Source organism: Heterocephalus glaber, unplaced genomic scaffold, assembly GCF_053883595.1.
Source record: "Heterocephalus glaber isolate CG9 unplaced genomic scaffold, H.glaber_assembly_v1.0 deba00000809, whole genome shotgun sequence".
In the NCBI taxonomy this organism is placed as follows: Eukaryota; Metazoa; Chordata; class Mammalia; order Rodentia; family Bathyergidae; genus Heterocephalus; species Heterocephalus glaber.
In genome coordinates this window covers 9,068,857-9,084,751 of record NW_028258163.1, presented here as the reverse complement: position 1 = coordinate 9,084,751, position 15,895 = coordinate 9,068,857, and the positions used below count along the sequence as shown (strand labels likewise).

The 15,895-nt window shown below is 35.7% G+C and overlaps 1 long non-coding RNA gene across 1 annotated transcript in view; it reads left to right on the top strand.

Annotated features, from left to right (window-relative positions):
• Positions 1-8,100, top strand: part of LOC110345185 (uncharacterized) — a 52,159-nt gene extending 44,059 nt beyond the window's left edge. Inside the window, exon 3 of the long non-coding RNA XR_002388341.2 lies at positions 7,969-8,100. This is a non-coding gene — a long non-coding RNA (uncharacterized LOC110345185). The remainder of the gene's footprint in view (positions 1-7,968) is intronic.
• Positions 8,101-15,895: the final 7,795 nt, after the last annotated feature.

Sequence of the window (15,895 nt, the reverse complement as noted above, 5' to 3'; positions counted from 1 at the left end):
AGGAACTTCATGAATACCAAACTAGCACACCAAAAAATTTTAGACAATACCCTAGGAAAAGACAATGAGGATCACAACCCCAGTAAGCCCAGCAGAATAAATCCATTGTGCATGACAAATTAAACACAAAGGGGGAGAATCCAACAAAAAGAAAAAGTCATGACAAAGCTTTTAAAACTTTTAACTTCATCTCCCTAATGAGTGTATAATTCAATCTTGTTATTGTATTGATTAGTATTTTTCTGATTCTAGAGTTGCACACCTTTCCTTGTGCTGTACTGGCTATCATCTTCTTATGTCTACTTTGTAATTGGGTTATCTATTAATGAGCTGTAAGAGTTCTTTATATATTCTGGTCATAGGTTATATGCAATGTAAATATAGTCTGTTTAAGGACTACTTTTCATTTTAATGATGTCATTTAAAATTCTAAAGTTTGATGGAATCTCACTTATCAATTTTTTTCTTTTATACATCATGTCTTTTGTATCCTAGGTAGTTCTTGCCTACCCTGAATTCATAAACATTTTCCCTTGTAATTTCTTCTTAAAGTTTTATAATTTTAGGTTTTCATATTTAAGTTCATAGATCCCTTCAAGTTATTTTTATGTATGGAAATAAAGGGTTGAGGTTAATTTTTTATATATGGATTCCAGGTGTTCTAGTGCCATTTGCTGAAAACACTATCTCTTCCTCGGCTCTTGAATTGAGTTTATATTCTATAAAATGTTAATGTTAAATAATCTTTCATAACTCAGGGGACCATATATGTGTGGTTCTGTTTCTAGATTCTCTGTTTTATTCCAATGATCTATATGTCTTTCCTTACACCAACACTGCCTTGATTACTGTAGCTTTAGAAGAAGTCTTAAAATTAGGTACTAAACATCTTCCAACACTGTTTTTTTTTTCCTTTTACATTTCTAGGTCCTTTGTACTCCTACATAACTTGTAAATTTCAATATCCAATTCTTCATTTTTAGCAAGTATACATAGACCTGAATTTTTATAAATAACTTGTGTTTTCTAATCCTGCTAAATTCAAGTACAAGTTCTAGGGGCTCCTAGAGATTTCTTAGTATTTTCTCTGTAGATGATTATTTCATCTACATATGAAGATTTTGCTTCTACCTTGCCGATCCTATCCTGTGTCATTTTATTGCCAGACTATTTTGGTTTGGGCCTAGGTTTCAGTTTAATGGACAGATGAAGAGTAAGCATATCTGCCCTTGTTCCCCACTGTAAGGAGAAAGCATTGTATCTTCTCCATTCATATAAGGCGTTCTCGCTGAAGTGTGGAGTACATGTCTTTAATCTGTTGAGAAGCTTCTGTTCTACTTCTGGTCTCCTGATAGCTTTTACCATGAACAGCTGTGTTAGTCCAATACTTTTTCTCCAACTAGTGACAGGATCATATGGCTTTTTCCTTTCCTCTGCTAAAATGATGACTTTTGGGGGTGGATCTTCCAATGCTGAACCAACACTGCCATCCCTATAATAAAACCACTTTCTACATCCTGCCAGATCTGATTTCTAATAGTTTGTTTTGTTAAACAAATTTCTATCTATGTTCATACTTTTTCCCTCTATTATCTTTATCCAGTTTTAGGGTTAGCACAATGTTGATTTCCTAAAATGAGGGGAGAAGTGTTCCTTTTTTTCTCTGCTTTAAGTGTTTGAGATAATTCATCAGTTAAAATGTATACGAGCCTGTTGTTGTCATATAGGTAGGTTTTCAAGCTAGGAATATACTTTCTTTAATAGGTGCTATTCCAATTTTATATTTCCTCCAGAGTTAGTTTCATTTATATGTTTTCCAAGGTACTTCTTACAAGTTGTTGAATTTATTTCAAAAAAGATTTTTGTAATATGCTTTCTATATCCTTTTAAATTCTGTAAAATCTGTGGTGATGTCTCCTAGGTCTTGATATTTTAATTTTTAAAATGTATAATTGATATTGTATAATAGGAAGTAAAGGTCTAAAGGAGCAGGGGAAGTGGGAGGGGTTGGAGAAAGGAAAGAAGGGAAAAGGAAAAAAATGGAAACAAAGTCTTTGCAAATAGGGAAGAGTGGAGGGAGTGAAGGGAGGGCAGGGGAAGGGGAAAGAAAAATAAGCACCAAGATACTCATGTAATGGTACAAGATCCCAATGATGAATGTAAATGTATTTTATACCTAAAATGTACCAATAAACTTAATGGTGGAAAAAAAAAGAATAGTTGAAAAGGAGTTAGTTTATAGAACCAGGGGAATAAATATGATGCAGTCTCACTAGTAAAATAGTTAAGTGGCATCTGTATTTGTTGTCTGAATGGTTAAATGCTTCTTGAAAAAGACCAAGGCAAAAGTTAAAACTTTTAAACCTAAGGGCTTTGCACTGAGCGGCATCTTCAGCTTTTTAAAATTTTTGTTTTTAAATTTTAAGATTGGGTATTGTTAAATTACTCAGTGTGGGCTCAAACCTGTTATCCTCCTGCTTCTGCCTCTTAGCGTCCTGGGATTACAAGACAGCACCACCATTCCCAGCCAAAGAATTAAAAACTCTTTTGGAAAACTTCTTAAAAGCATTCTGCCCTAGTTACTGATATTTTCAGTTACTACCATTAAATTCTATCTGTTAAAAAATCTTCCTCCCTCCAAAACATCTGCCTTCCATATCCCCTTCTACCTGGTTTAAAATTTTCACTGTTCCGGGTAGGGGAGAGATGTTAGGGTAAAGAAGAGTGATGGAGGAGATGGGAAGATGGAACTTCCAGAGCCAATGCACTTACTTTCCATTTTCCCCTTGTCCACTGCCATCACTCACATGATAATAAGCAGGCATTTTGTGTCAATGAGTTAACACAAATCAGTTAATGAGTACCTAACAACCTACAGACAGCTAAAGGACCAGAGGACACAAATCCACTTTATTGTCAGTAAAATGTGCAGTTATTGCCTAATAATATGAATACTACTATTGTGAATTTGTACAACTGCTTAGGTAACAATTGTACAACTTCAAATCATTTCTTCACAACTAAAACCTGGTAATACTATTTACAGTAAAATCTTAACATGGGCTGGAGAGAGTGAAATAGGGATAGGAGAGAGAGGGGGAGAGAGAGAGAGAGAGAGAGAGATTGATTTTTTTTTTATTGTTCCTGTTTAGGAACTTTTTTTTTTTTTTTTGGTACCGAGCATTAAACTCAGGACCTTGCATTTGCAAGGCAGGCAACAACACCACTGAGCTAAATTCCCAGCCCCAGGAACTTTTAAAAGTTAGAAAATTTTCACTTAAATCTTTTGATTTTAAACCAAAATGTTATTCTAATGGGGTTATTTAGCTAGATTCCAACAAATGCTATCAGATTGTTTTGTTATGGATTTTTCCTTCAGATGTGCATCATAGGTAGATGTATTTTTAAATTGATCAATTTGACATAGTAGCTTAAAATACAGCCTTTCCCTTAAGACCCATGTCTTTGAAAATAGGAAGCTGGAGGCTGAAATCACTTAAAGTGGAGTTAGAAAATGGCCTATATTAATATAAGTAAGCTTATTTTGCTTTTGATCACATGCAGACAGAAAAATCATGTCTCAGAGATGAAATTGTTGTATATTATCAATATGCCTTTCCATTGTTCTTACAGTCTGAAATAAAAGCTACTACTGATGATTATTTAGAGCTTTATGTTCAGTTCACTAGACTATCTTTAAGATAACATGTAATTGGATATAATAGATTCAGTAAAATATAAAAATACATGCTAGCAAAACCTATAGTAGCTGTTATGGCATATTGACTCAGGAAAGACAAGAACTGAAGGGCTTGTTGACCATAATTTGCATCTGTACCTATTTCCTTCCCTCCTCAGAAGAAGTAGCCAATCAGCAAAAGCATAAGCTTCAAGCAGACCAAGTGAACAAGCATTTGACCTTTCTTGGAAATGATTAGGGTCAGTTATGTTTTAACACCGTTAATTTAATATTAGTGCCTTGCAAAGTGCTTTGTTTACTACTGAACTAAATGTACATAAAAGTTTTCATTTCCATTATATTTCTTTTCTATGTCTACCTTTGTCATTTTGTAGCATAACAGGAAGTTAAAGAGTATGGGAGAAAAAAAATTCCTGAAATATAGGACCAATCTCTCTCTCTCTTTTTTTTTGGTACTGCAGATCGAACTCGGTACCTTGCGCTTGCGAGGCAGGCGGCAAAACCACTAAGCTAAATCCCCGGGCCTATAGGACCAATCTCTTGTTGCTATTCTTTCATTTGAGATGTATCCCGGACTCCATGTCCTCTTGGATACCTAACTTCCTCTTCTTACAACATGTAATGTCTTGTTACAGCTTTGCTGAACTTCTAGTACTCAGACATGGCTTTTGTTCTAATTTCACTGTGTGTTCTGTTCTCTTACCACTTATGCCATTTCTTGGCGTAGCAAGTAACAAATTAGTAGCTTATTGATTAGAGATAAATACTGGTAGTCTTACTCACGCTCCTTTTAGTGGATCAGTAGGCAGAAGACTAGAATTAGTTTAATTTTGTCAAAATTATTTAAGCTCTCATGAAAAAATTGAAATCTGATATTTGCCTTCTTCCTACATGTCAGGAATTTGGCTTATCAGAAACTAAACTCAGAAGATGTTGAAGTTAAATACATAATAAGAACTAATACAATCCTTGTATACGGCTCTGAGAATAAGGATTAATTAAATATGTCCTTGAAATTGCAGTTCTGCTCTATATGAGGAAGAAATGTCATTTTGAAGTAAAGATAAATTAAAATATGCTCATATTAGATTTTTCTACTTCAAGAAATCAGTCCAGAAATTCCAAACTTGTGTAAGATACGGTCTTTTTTGAGAACACATTTCCCATATGTTTTACATTGTCACTGCATGAATTTTCTGTTCCTTTGATGTACTAGATAATTTATTACTTTTTGCATTTTTCCTGTAACAAAGACTGCAGGGGTATAAAAACTGACCTCTACATTTCACATAACTTAGGTTTAAAACATGGTAGGAATAAAATAAAAACCATGGTATCTAATTTATTTTACAAAAGGTGTTCTGTATAACAGTATTCAATAAGATTCTCTATAAAAATGACCTTGATAAAATAAAGTTTTAATAATGAATATCTTTCTTCAATAAAATTCTTCTGTTTATAATCATTATCTCTAACAGACTTGTTTGCTGCTTGGAATATTGAGCTATGCATGAATTCATCGCAATTGCTTTATCCCTCCATCAGGCAGCAACTACACAAAACCATTCTAAGGTTTTTTTACTTTGTAATTATTAAAATCATTACAACAATTCCCAAATATCTAATGAGTGATATCACTGACCCTAAAACATCGTAACTAAAGATCAAAATGACAGATATTGCATAGCATCTCCCACTTTTGTTAACCATACAATATTCTTTTTTTTGTCACAAGCTAATTCAGAATAAGAATTTTTCTTCTTCATCACTTGTAGATGGCAAAATTAAATTTTAGTATGATACCATTATGAAGCACTTGGGATGCCTTATGTAGTTTATTATATGTTTAAACTACAGAAATATGATAACAGAGGTGAAAGCCCATTATAATTGTGTGTGTGAAAGTGTATGTATATGCGTGTAATTTTGTGATCCATGAGGAGTACTGGACAAAGATATTGTATTCTTCTTCTCGCCAATACTTTTGTAAGCTCAAATACACTCATACTTTTTGAAATTCAGTCACCTGGACTGGTTTAAAAAAAATGTTAAAACATTGCAGTATTGGAAATCAAATCTAATTCCCTTCTTTTTCAACTTTTGGAAAACAAAAAAAATTGAGGGAATATACAAGAGCAAACCTAAAAATGTTGGATTTTGTCAAAGTCAAGCACAGCAGTCTACTTGGCCCTAAGCATGATTCAACCACGTTTGAGACTTTGTCTCTTTTAATATTGTCTAGTGTTGCAATCTCAAGAAATTAAAGAGAATCAAGATAAGGAACTTGTTTTGGTTTAGGTCTAAACTGTCTCCAGAAATCCCAGAGGTGGGGCTTGTAGAAGGTGATTGGATTATGGGATGCTATACTCACCAGTTGATTAACCATTAATGAGTTATAGCTCAATATCTGTTAGGAGGTGGTCCTGGTTGGAGAAGTTGATTCACTGGGAGTGTTACCTAGAAGGATATAGTCTTATAGCTCTGCCCGTCTCTCTCAGTTTCGGGCAGCTTTCCTCCACCTTGCCCTTCCACCATGATGATTCTGCATTGGAGTCAGCCAACCATGACTGAACCTTCTGAAATTGTACTCAAAATAAATATTTCCTCCTTAAGTTGCCTGTGCATGGTATTTGGTTCCAGTGACAAATAAGTGACTAATACAGAAAATTGGTACCTGGAGTGGGGCCATTACTGTGACTATACATGATCATGCTCTTCAGAAGCCTTTGGAACGGGTTTGTGGGAGAAACTTGGAAAGATTAGAAAATATAAGCTAGAGAAACCCTAGAATGTTACAGGCTTTATGGGTAATACTAGTTGGGGTGTAAAAGATCTGAATGCTAGTGGGAATGCTGACAATAAAGTTCAGGCTTATGAGATTTCAGCTGGGAATGAGGATCCTATTAGGAAATGGTGTTTCATTCTGGCGAAGAATTGCCTACATTTTCCCTATGTTTTGAGATTTTGAGTGAGGCTAAATTTAAAGGTGTCAGGTTAATTGATATGGCTGAGGAAATTTTAATGTTCAGGCTGTGGCATGGGTACTGCTGGCTGCTTTTAGCTAGATCTACTGTGAGAATCAGGAGCAACAAGCAACCAAATGATTTGAAAATTTTGCAGTTTGGCTACAAAGGAAGCACATGCAAATTTGGGGCCAAGGAGACTGCAGTAGCTGAAAAGATTAGAGACACTGAAAAGAAGCCAAGTACATTGCCTAAGAAAAATAGAAAAGATGCCTCAAGGGGATCTCAGGAATTGGCCAGATGCCATTCATTGCAAGCACAAAATGGTAAAACAGTAAAATGTAAACTTCTTTGAAAGAAGAGAATCCTGGGGCACCTTGCTCACTCAGGACCACATAGGGAAGTTTATCTCCAAGTTCAGGTGTCTAGTCAGTCAGATGATAGTATAGCCATGGTCCCTGTGGGCCTAGCTATTGCTTGAACTGGTGGCAGACAGTAGTATAATCTACATGGTGCTGATTTTGTAGCCATTCAGAATGCAAGATTTGTGGAATCCCTAGGCTTTCTGCCCAGATTTCACATGAAGGCCTGAGAGGCCAGGCAGTGTGCCTTTGAAAGCATGATGTGTGAAACTCTGAAAATGAATAGTTAGTGCACTGGAGGCCCCAGGAAGATGGAGATACTAGGAATGTGGAAAGCCACAAGCAGAGAACAGAGCTAGCCTGAGAGAGAGGCCATGCAGGTTGCCATCCACAAGATATTGGAAGCAGGGCTCCCCAAGCCCTTTGGAGCTCACATCTTACTACAACCTTCCCTGGATGCTGGAAATGGATCTATAGTATTTAATGTTTGCCCTGCTGATTTGTTATTCCTTTCTGTTCTCCTACTCTTCCTTTTTAGAATGGGAATGTTTACACTGTATGTTGGAAGGATTTAACTTTCTTTTTGATTTTTACAAGGGCTTACAGCTAAGAATTTACCTTAAGTCTCAGAATAGACTTTAGACTTGAACTTTTCAATAATACTGGAACTGTTAGAGGTGGATTAAATGTGTTTTACATAATGAGATGGACATGAACATTTTGGGTGTCAGGGTAGAATGTTATAGTTTAGAGATGTTTCCCAAAATTCTCATGTGTTCAAAGGTGGGGATTTTGAAAAGTGACTGGATTATGAGGATTAACTATTTTTTAGTTCATAGCTTAATGTGCTGATAGGACTTGGGCCTGGTTGGAGGTGGTGAGTCACTGGAGATGTGATATGGAAGGGTATATTCTTGTCTCAGGGTGCTCCTTTCTCTTTCAGCCTCCTGGCTACTATGGGTTGAGCAGCTTTCCTCTGTGTGCCCTTCTGCCATGCCAGTTCTGCAAGTTGGAGCTTGCTAACTATGAACTGAATCCTCTAAAATTGTGAACCAAATAAACTTCTCTTCCTTAAGTTGTGTGTGTTCAATATTTTGTTCCAACAATGAGAAAGTGACCAATACAGGGCTTTTTATATATTAACTTCTCTTAATCATTCTCTTTCATTTATTATGACTTTAAAATTTTTATTTTATTTTTAAACATAAATTGTTAATGTTATGCTTTTATGGCTTAAAGTGATTTTTCCTTACAAAAATTTGTATTAGTTTTGAGTTTTTCACATTTTGTGACACACATATTACCTTGACTCTCAACATCTTTTTTTTCCCCCAGTACCAGGAATCAAACTCAGGACCTTGCATTTGCCAGGCAGACATGGTGCCACTGAGCTAAATCCCCAGCCCACTCAACGTCTTTTTTTTTTTTACCAAAGCATATCCCTTAATAGCATTTGTAAGTAGAAACTGTGTGTAGTAAACTCAGTTTTCTTTGTACAACTCATAATGTAATGATTTTTCCCTCATTACAAGGTAGTAGTTTAAGCAGATATAAAATCCTAGTTTGTATATTTTTCTCAATGATTTGAAGATATTGTTCCATTATTTTCTGATTTTTATTACTTAAGATTTTAAATCTTTGTTAATTTATTTTCATTCCATTGTAGGTAAAATATCTTCTATAGTAGGTTTTAAGGTGGTTTTTATCTTTGATATTTTTTAGTTCAACATATGTTTCAGTATGGACTCATTTTTATTTTCTTGCTATTTGGAATACTTGATATGTCATATCTTTCTTAAATTTTAAAAATTTCTTAGCAAATATCTCTTCAAATAATGCTTATCTTCTATTTTCTCTGTTTTATTCTGCTGGGATTTTTATCAGATGAATATAATAATCTCTCCATTTGTTTCATAATCTCACATTTGCACTTTCTTTGTATATCCTTTTATTGGTACATTTTAGGTGTACAATATAATGACATTCATCATTGGAGATATGCACCTTTATGCACTTCTTATTTTAAAAAAATCTCTTATTTGTGGTATATTGAGTGGATTTTTTACCCCTTTTCATAATATTCCATTAAGTCTGTCTTCAGGTATATCTAATTTAGTTTCATTCCCCCCTTGCACTTATTTCAGTGGCTATATTTCTTTTTTTTTTCATTAAGTTTATTGGTACATTTTAGTTATAAAATACAGTTACATTCATCGTTGAGATCTTGTACCATTACATGATGTATTTCGGTTCTTATTTTTTTCCCTCATTGGCTATATTTCTAATAATTTTTATATAAATCTTTATTTCTTTAATTTTTATAATTCATTTTTAAGTAGAAGTTATTAACATATTTATCTTTTTTTTGAGGCAGGGTCTCACTATGTTGTTCAGGCTGGCCTCAAACTCACTATATAGCCCAGACTGTCCATGAAATTGCAACAATCCTCCTCCCTTGGCCTCCTGAGTGCTGAGATTATAGGCATTACACCACCACTCCTGGCTAACTTATTTATCTTTATAAACATGTAAAACATATTTATTTTAAAGTTTTTCAATCTCTTCTATGAAATTATTTTCATGTGAAGGAACTTCTTGTTCTGATGTTTTTTTCGTTTCTTTTGTACTAGTGAACCTTGTTATATTTTGAAGCATTTTTTTACAAGCTTATTTTGAATGGGAAGTTGTTTGGTTTCTTTCTCTCTCTGAACTTACCTACTTCCCTAGAAAATTTGAGACTCATCCACAAATGAATCCACCTGGATCCTGCTCAGCAAATATTCAGCTACTTTTATACATTTTCCAACTTTGTATTCATTTCAGGTTAGATCAGTAGTTTGTATTACTCCTAGTCCCAAAAGCACTGAAGGATACCAAGAACACTGAATTTATCAGTGGATGTAAAGAACACTAAGTTGTAAAAAATGCTATGCGGAATCATTTTAATTCCCAAATCATTGTTGTAGAGCAACTGTCAAGGAGACTTGCATTCAACTGTGATGTGAAAATGGAATAAATCTTTGTTAGGTAAATTTGCTGATATTTTGGGTTCATTTGGTACTGAAATATACCTTTGCTTTCTGTAACTGACATATCACATACCACTCCATCACTTGTCCCAGCCTCTAATCTCTAATACTGCTTCAAAGCTACTACTTTAATGATATTTGGAACTTGGGATATTCATTAACCCAGCCAGCTGGCAGATTTTTGAGTTGTAACATTGGTCTTTTCCTAATTCCCTGGGCCTGAGTCCTTCTTTAGTCCCAAGCATCAATCAACAAAACTTCCCCTAACCTTTGTCTACAAGTTATGAAGCTGGCTCTGGTTCTTCATCTATATTACTGTATACTTTTGAAGTTGAACTGGCTGTTGCAATCTGCTTCCAAATCTGATCTCCAGCAAGCCAGGGGCTTTGGCTCCAATTAATGAATTTCTAATCCACAAAGTCATGTTTTTTGTTTTTTTTAAATATGGCTGTGTGGAATTTTTTTCTCCTTTTCGTACTTGCTATGTGTCTGGGATAGAGGAGTGGGGCAAGGAGTGCACAATTTTACTTGAAAACATTCTAAATATAATCCTCAACCTTGAATATCAAGGTTAGTGTTTATGAATAGCCACAGTGGTTTATGTAGGTCTTTTCAGATTCCTTAGAGATTGGGAGAATGTGCAGCTGTTCCTGTCTATGGCTTCTGGGGTCTTAATGAACTTTATGAAGTTCTTGTCTTTTGGTATGCATTCACCATCAATTGTCCATTTCACACACTGACAACTTTTATGATGCTTTTTAGAGATGTTTTGGAAACTGTATTGGAAGCAATAAGCTAGACCGGTGATTCTCAAACTTGATGGATATATGGCCTCTTTTTGAAGGTGAAAACTTTTCAAAATTCTCCTTAATGTTGTTTCTAATTTACTTAAACATGTATAAATGTAAAATAGGCATAAATTCAGACCTGAGATACAACTACAAAACAAAAATTATAATTGAATACAGGTAAAACTATGAAACTAATAAAATTCAGAAAAACATCCTTATTTTAATACAATAGATGATGCTACTTGGCTGAAATAAAATTGATGTTTGCAATATGAGAATGGTAATAATGACTATTGATTGAGTTTCATTGTATCATGGATCATTGAGGAAAATGGTATTTAAGGAGTATAGGAAGAGAGTTTTATAAGGGAAATATGTACAAAAGTGTAGATTGCCACAGAAAAAACTAGAGTTGAGGAATAGTAATAGTGAAGACCCATTATCACCTGCAAGACTACTGAGGCAAAGGAAGAAATAATGGTCAGAAATTGGAGAGTCTTCTTACAGTTATAGGAGAATGTGTTACCAATTTTTTGTCACTGTGAAAAATACCTGACATAAATTAACTTTAAGAAGGAAATCTTTACTTGGGCTCATGGTTTCAGTCTATGGTCAATGGCTCCATTGCTTTTAGGCCTGGGCAGGGCAGAAACATCATGGAAGAAGGACATGGTGGAGAAAAACTGCTCACCTCATGGCATTCAGGAAGCAGAAAAACAGGGAAAAAACCAGAGAGGAAGGGGGCTGGCAACCAAATACAGTCCCCAACAATGAGCTTCCAGTGACCTATCTACTTCAGCTAAGACCTATCTCCTGTGGTTTCCAACACCTCTTAATAAGGCCATCAGATTATGACTCCATCGATAGAGTAATTCACAGACTTTGTTTCCATTTTTTTCTTTTCTCATAATATTTCCTTTCCCCTTCCCCTCCCACTTCCCCTACCCTTTTGGACCTTTTCTTCCTATTTCAAATTATCAATTATTCATTTAATGTATGTAAATAGGGAAGGGGGGAAGGGCGCACAGGTAATGGGGAAAAAATAAGAACCAAGATACATCATGTACAAGTACAAGCACTCAGTGATAAATGTAAATATATAGTATACCTAAAATGTACCAATAAAAGAATTTAAGCAAAAAAAAAAAAAAAGAGTAATTCATTTGATAGAGTTAGAGCCCTGATGATCCAATCACTCCAAAAGTCCATCAGCTGGCAACCCAGCCTGCAATACAATGAGTCTCTTAGAAGACATTTGGAATTACAACCATAACAAAGAGGAACAACTTAGAAAAGTTGTGTCTTTGTTTGTTTGTTTTTTTGTATTAAATTCTAATCATTGGTACATTGTAGGTATACAATATAATGACATTCATCATTGGGAATTTGCACCTTTACATAGTCTCTCTTGGTTCTTATTTTTCACCCTTGCCCAGCCCTCCCTTCAATCCCTCCAGTCCTCCCTATTTACAAAGATTTTGTTCCTATTTTTCCATTTTCTCATATTAATCGCATTCCCTTCTATCCTTTCCCCTACCCCTCCCACTTCCTTCCCCTTTGCCTCTTTTCTTCCTATTTCACATTACCTATTATACATTTACTCCTTATTTACACTCTCAGTTTCTCACACCAGAGAAACTATTTGGTATTTACACATGTGTGTCCTATTTATTTCACTTAAGAATATTGCCTCAATGTGCATCCACTTAGCTACAAATGTCTCTAATTTCTCATTTTTTATGGCTGAGTAGTACTCCATTTTATAAAAACACCACATTTTCTTGATCCAGTCTCCAGTTGGTGGGCATTTGGGCTGTTTCCAAGTTTTAGCTATCACAAACTGTGCTGCTATGAACATGGGTGCACATATATCACTGTAGTATGACTCTTTTAATTCTTTGGGGAAGATCCCCAGCAGTGGAATAGTGGGGTCAAATGGGACTTCCAGTCCTAGTTCTTTCAGGTATCTCCATACTGATTTCCACAGTGCTTGCACCAGTCTACACTCCCACCAGCAGTGGAGCAGGGTTCCTCTTTCCCCACAGCCCCGCCAGCATTTGTTATTGGTTGATTTCATGATAGCAGCCATTCTTTCTGGTGTGAAGTGGAATCTCAGCGTTGTTTTCATTTGCATCTCTCGAATGACCAGTGATGTTGAACATTTTTTCATGTATTTATTTGCTATTTCTACTTCTTTGTCTGAGAAATGTCTGTTCATTTCAGAAGCCCATTTTTGGATTGGGTCTTTAAATTAGGGAGGTCTGATCTTTTTAAGTTCTTCATAGATTCGAAATAGTAGACCTTTGTCTGAGGAAGAGCAGGTGAAGATTTTTTCCCACATTGTGGGTTGTCTCTTCACACTGCTGGTGGTTTCTCTTGCTGTGCAGAAGCCTTTTAATAAGAAGAGATCCCATTTGTTGATTGTTTGTGCTAGTTCACAGGCAACTGAGGTTTTGTTCATAAAATCTTTTCCTACACTGATGTCTTCAAGGGTTCTACCTAACCTCTGTCTCAACTGGTTCAGAGTTTCTATTTTAATATTTAGATCTTTAATCTGTTTTGATTTTAGTTTAGTGCATGGTGAGAGATATAGGTCTAGTTTTAATCTTTAGCAAGTTGAAGCCCAATTTTTCCAGCACCATTTATTAAAGAGGCTATCTTTCCTCCAGTGAGGGTGTTTGGCTCCTTTGTCAAAGATGAGATGGCTGAGTGTGTCTGGCATTGTTTCTGCATCTTCTAATCTGTTCCACTGGTCCTCAGGTCTGTTTCTTTGCCAGTACCATGCTGTTTTTATCACAGTAGCTTTGTAGTATAGTTGCAGGTTGGGGATTGTGCTACCCCCTGCCATGTCTCTGTTACCTAGAATTGCTTTTGCTATTCTGGGTCTCTTCTTGCTGCAAATGAATTTTTGGATTGTTTTCTCGAGGTCTATGAAGTATGCTGCTGGGATCTCAATTGGAATTGCATTAAATCTATATAGCAGTTTTGGAAGTATGGCCATTTTCACTATATTAATCCTTCCCACCCCAGAGCAGGGGATGTCTGTCCATTTTCTGATATCATCTTCAATCTCTCTTTTCAGAGTGCCATAGTTTTCAGAGAAGAGGTCTTTGATTTCTTCATTAGGATGATTCCTAGGTATTTCAGTTTTTTGGATACTATTGTGAAAGGAATTATTTGCCCTATTTCTCTCTCAGTGAGTCTGTCATTGGTATAGAGGAAAGCTATTGATTTTTGTGTGTTGACCCTGTAACCAGCTACTTGACTGAATTTGGTTATTAAGTCTAGAAGACTTTTGGTGGAGTTCTTGGGGTCTTCTATATAGAGTATCATGTCATCTGCAAATAATGACAATTTGACTTCTTCATTACCTATCTTTATTCTTTTTATTTCTTTCTCTTGTCTAATTGGCATGGCTAATGTTTCCAAAACTATATTGAACAGGAGTGGTGATAGTGGACATCCTTGTCTTGTTCCTGATTTTAGTGTGAAGGATTTCAGTTTTTGACCATTTAGTATAATATTGGCTGTTGGTTTTTCATAGATGGGTTTTATCAGATTGAGATAGAGACCGTCTATTCCAATTTTTTGTAGGGTTTTTATCATAAATGCATGTTGGATTTTGTCAAATGCTTTTTCTGCATCTATGGAGATAATCATATGGTTTTTGTCCTTGGTTCTATTGATATAGTGTTTTACATTGATTGATTTTCGTATGTTGAACCATCCCTGCATCCCTGGGATGAATCCCACTTGATAAGGGTGTATGATCTTCTTGATGATCTTGTGCATTCTGTTTGCCATTATCTTATTAAGGATTTTTGCATCTATGTTCATTAGTGAGATTGGTCTATAGTTCTCTTTTTCAGTTGGGTCTTTCTCTGCTTTGGGGATCAAGGTGATGCTTGCTTCCAGGAATGAGTTTTGGAGTATTGCTTCCCTTTCAATTTCATTGAAGAGTTTAGTTGTGTCTTTGTTAAAAAGGCAAAGTCAACTTTCAGGAACCCAGAAATATAAGTGTTTGAACTTCACTCTCTCACTCTTCAGTCTCCTGGTGTCAAGTCCCAATTGCTCAACCTAGTGAGAAGTCAAGGGGCAAGGAACTTCTTAGTGAAGATTATGGGCACAGAACAGAGTGGAGGAGGATAGAAGCAGGCTATAGAAACAAAGGGAAATACTCATTCATGTACTTTTGGGCTCCCATCTACTTTGAGATGATAAAGTTTCCCACAACTCAAAAAAATTCAAATGAATTCAAAAATGTTTGCCTTTACTTAGGCATGAATGCACATTCACAACTGAAGTTTCTACTGTTGTCCCTTATTAGTCCATGATAGTTTTTTTTTTTTCTAGAAGCTTACATTTGAGATGGGGAGGAAAAAACAGAAATAGAAAAAAAATGATAGGAACTAAAGTGCTGAGAGCATCACCTCAGAATCAATTCCAAGGAGTCACATGAAAAAAACAGATTCTCCCATGTACATAGGTTTGCAAAAGGAGAACACAGTGAAATAAGGCTCTAAAAAATGGCTTTAAAGACCTTTGGTGGGGCGTAGTTGCTACTGTTTTACGCCAGGTTAAATTTTATTACAAGCACAGACACCTCAGAGCTTTCCCGGAACTCAAAGGAGAAGCACTCTCTAGAGCTCAAGCCCAATCAGCCCTAGAGCGGTTTTCTTTTTTCTGTAAGTGTACAAAACAAAAGGAAACACTGACTTTAAAAACCTCTTTTGCTGAGTTTACTAAACTGACTCATATGGCACAAGAGTTTGGAGTTTGATGTTGTTCTAACAATCTGTAATTCCCTTAAAAAAAAACTAACCTTGGGAGAACCATGTCGGGCGTGCATTTCTAGCCCTGATCAAAATAGTGACAATGCCTCAATTTTCAAGGAGATCTGAAAAAATGGAATGGGCCTGAATTTTTCTAGTGTGTTTTTCAACCCATCCAGCAAACACTCCTACATCCCAACACTCGTGCCAGCTGAGGACGAGTCCACGCTGTCTGAGGCCCGAAAACTGCCTGCTGGTCATGGCCTCACACTGGGGAG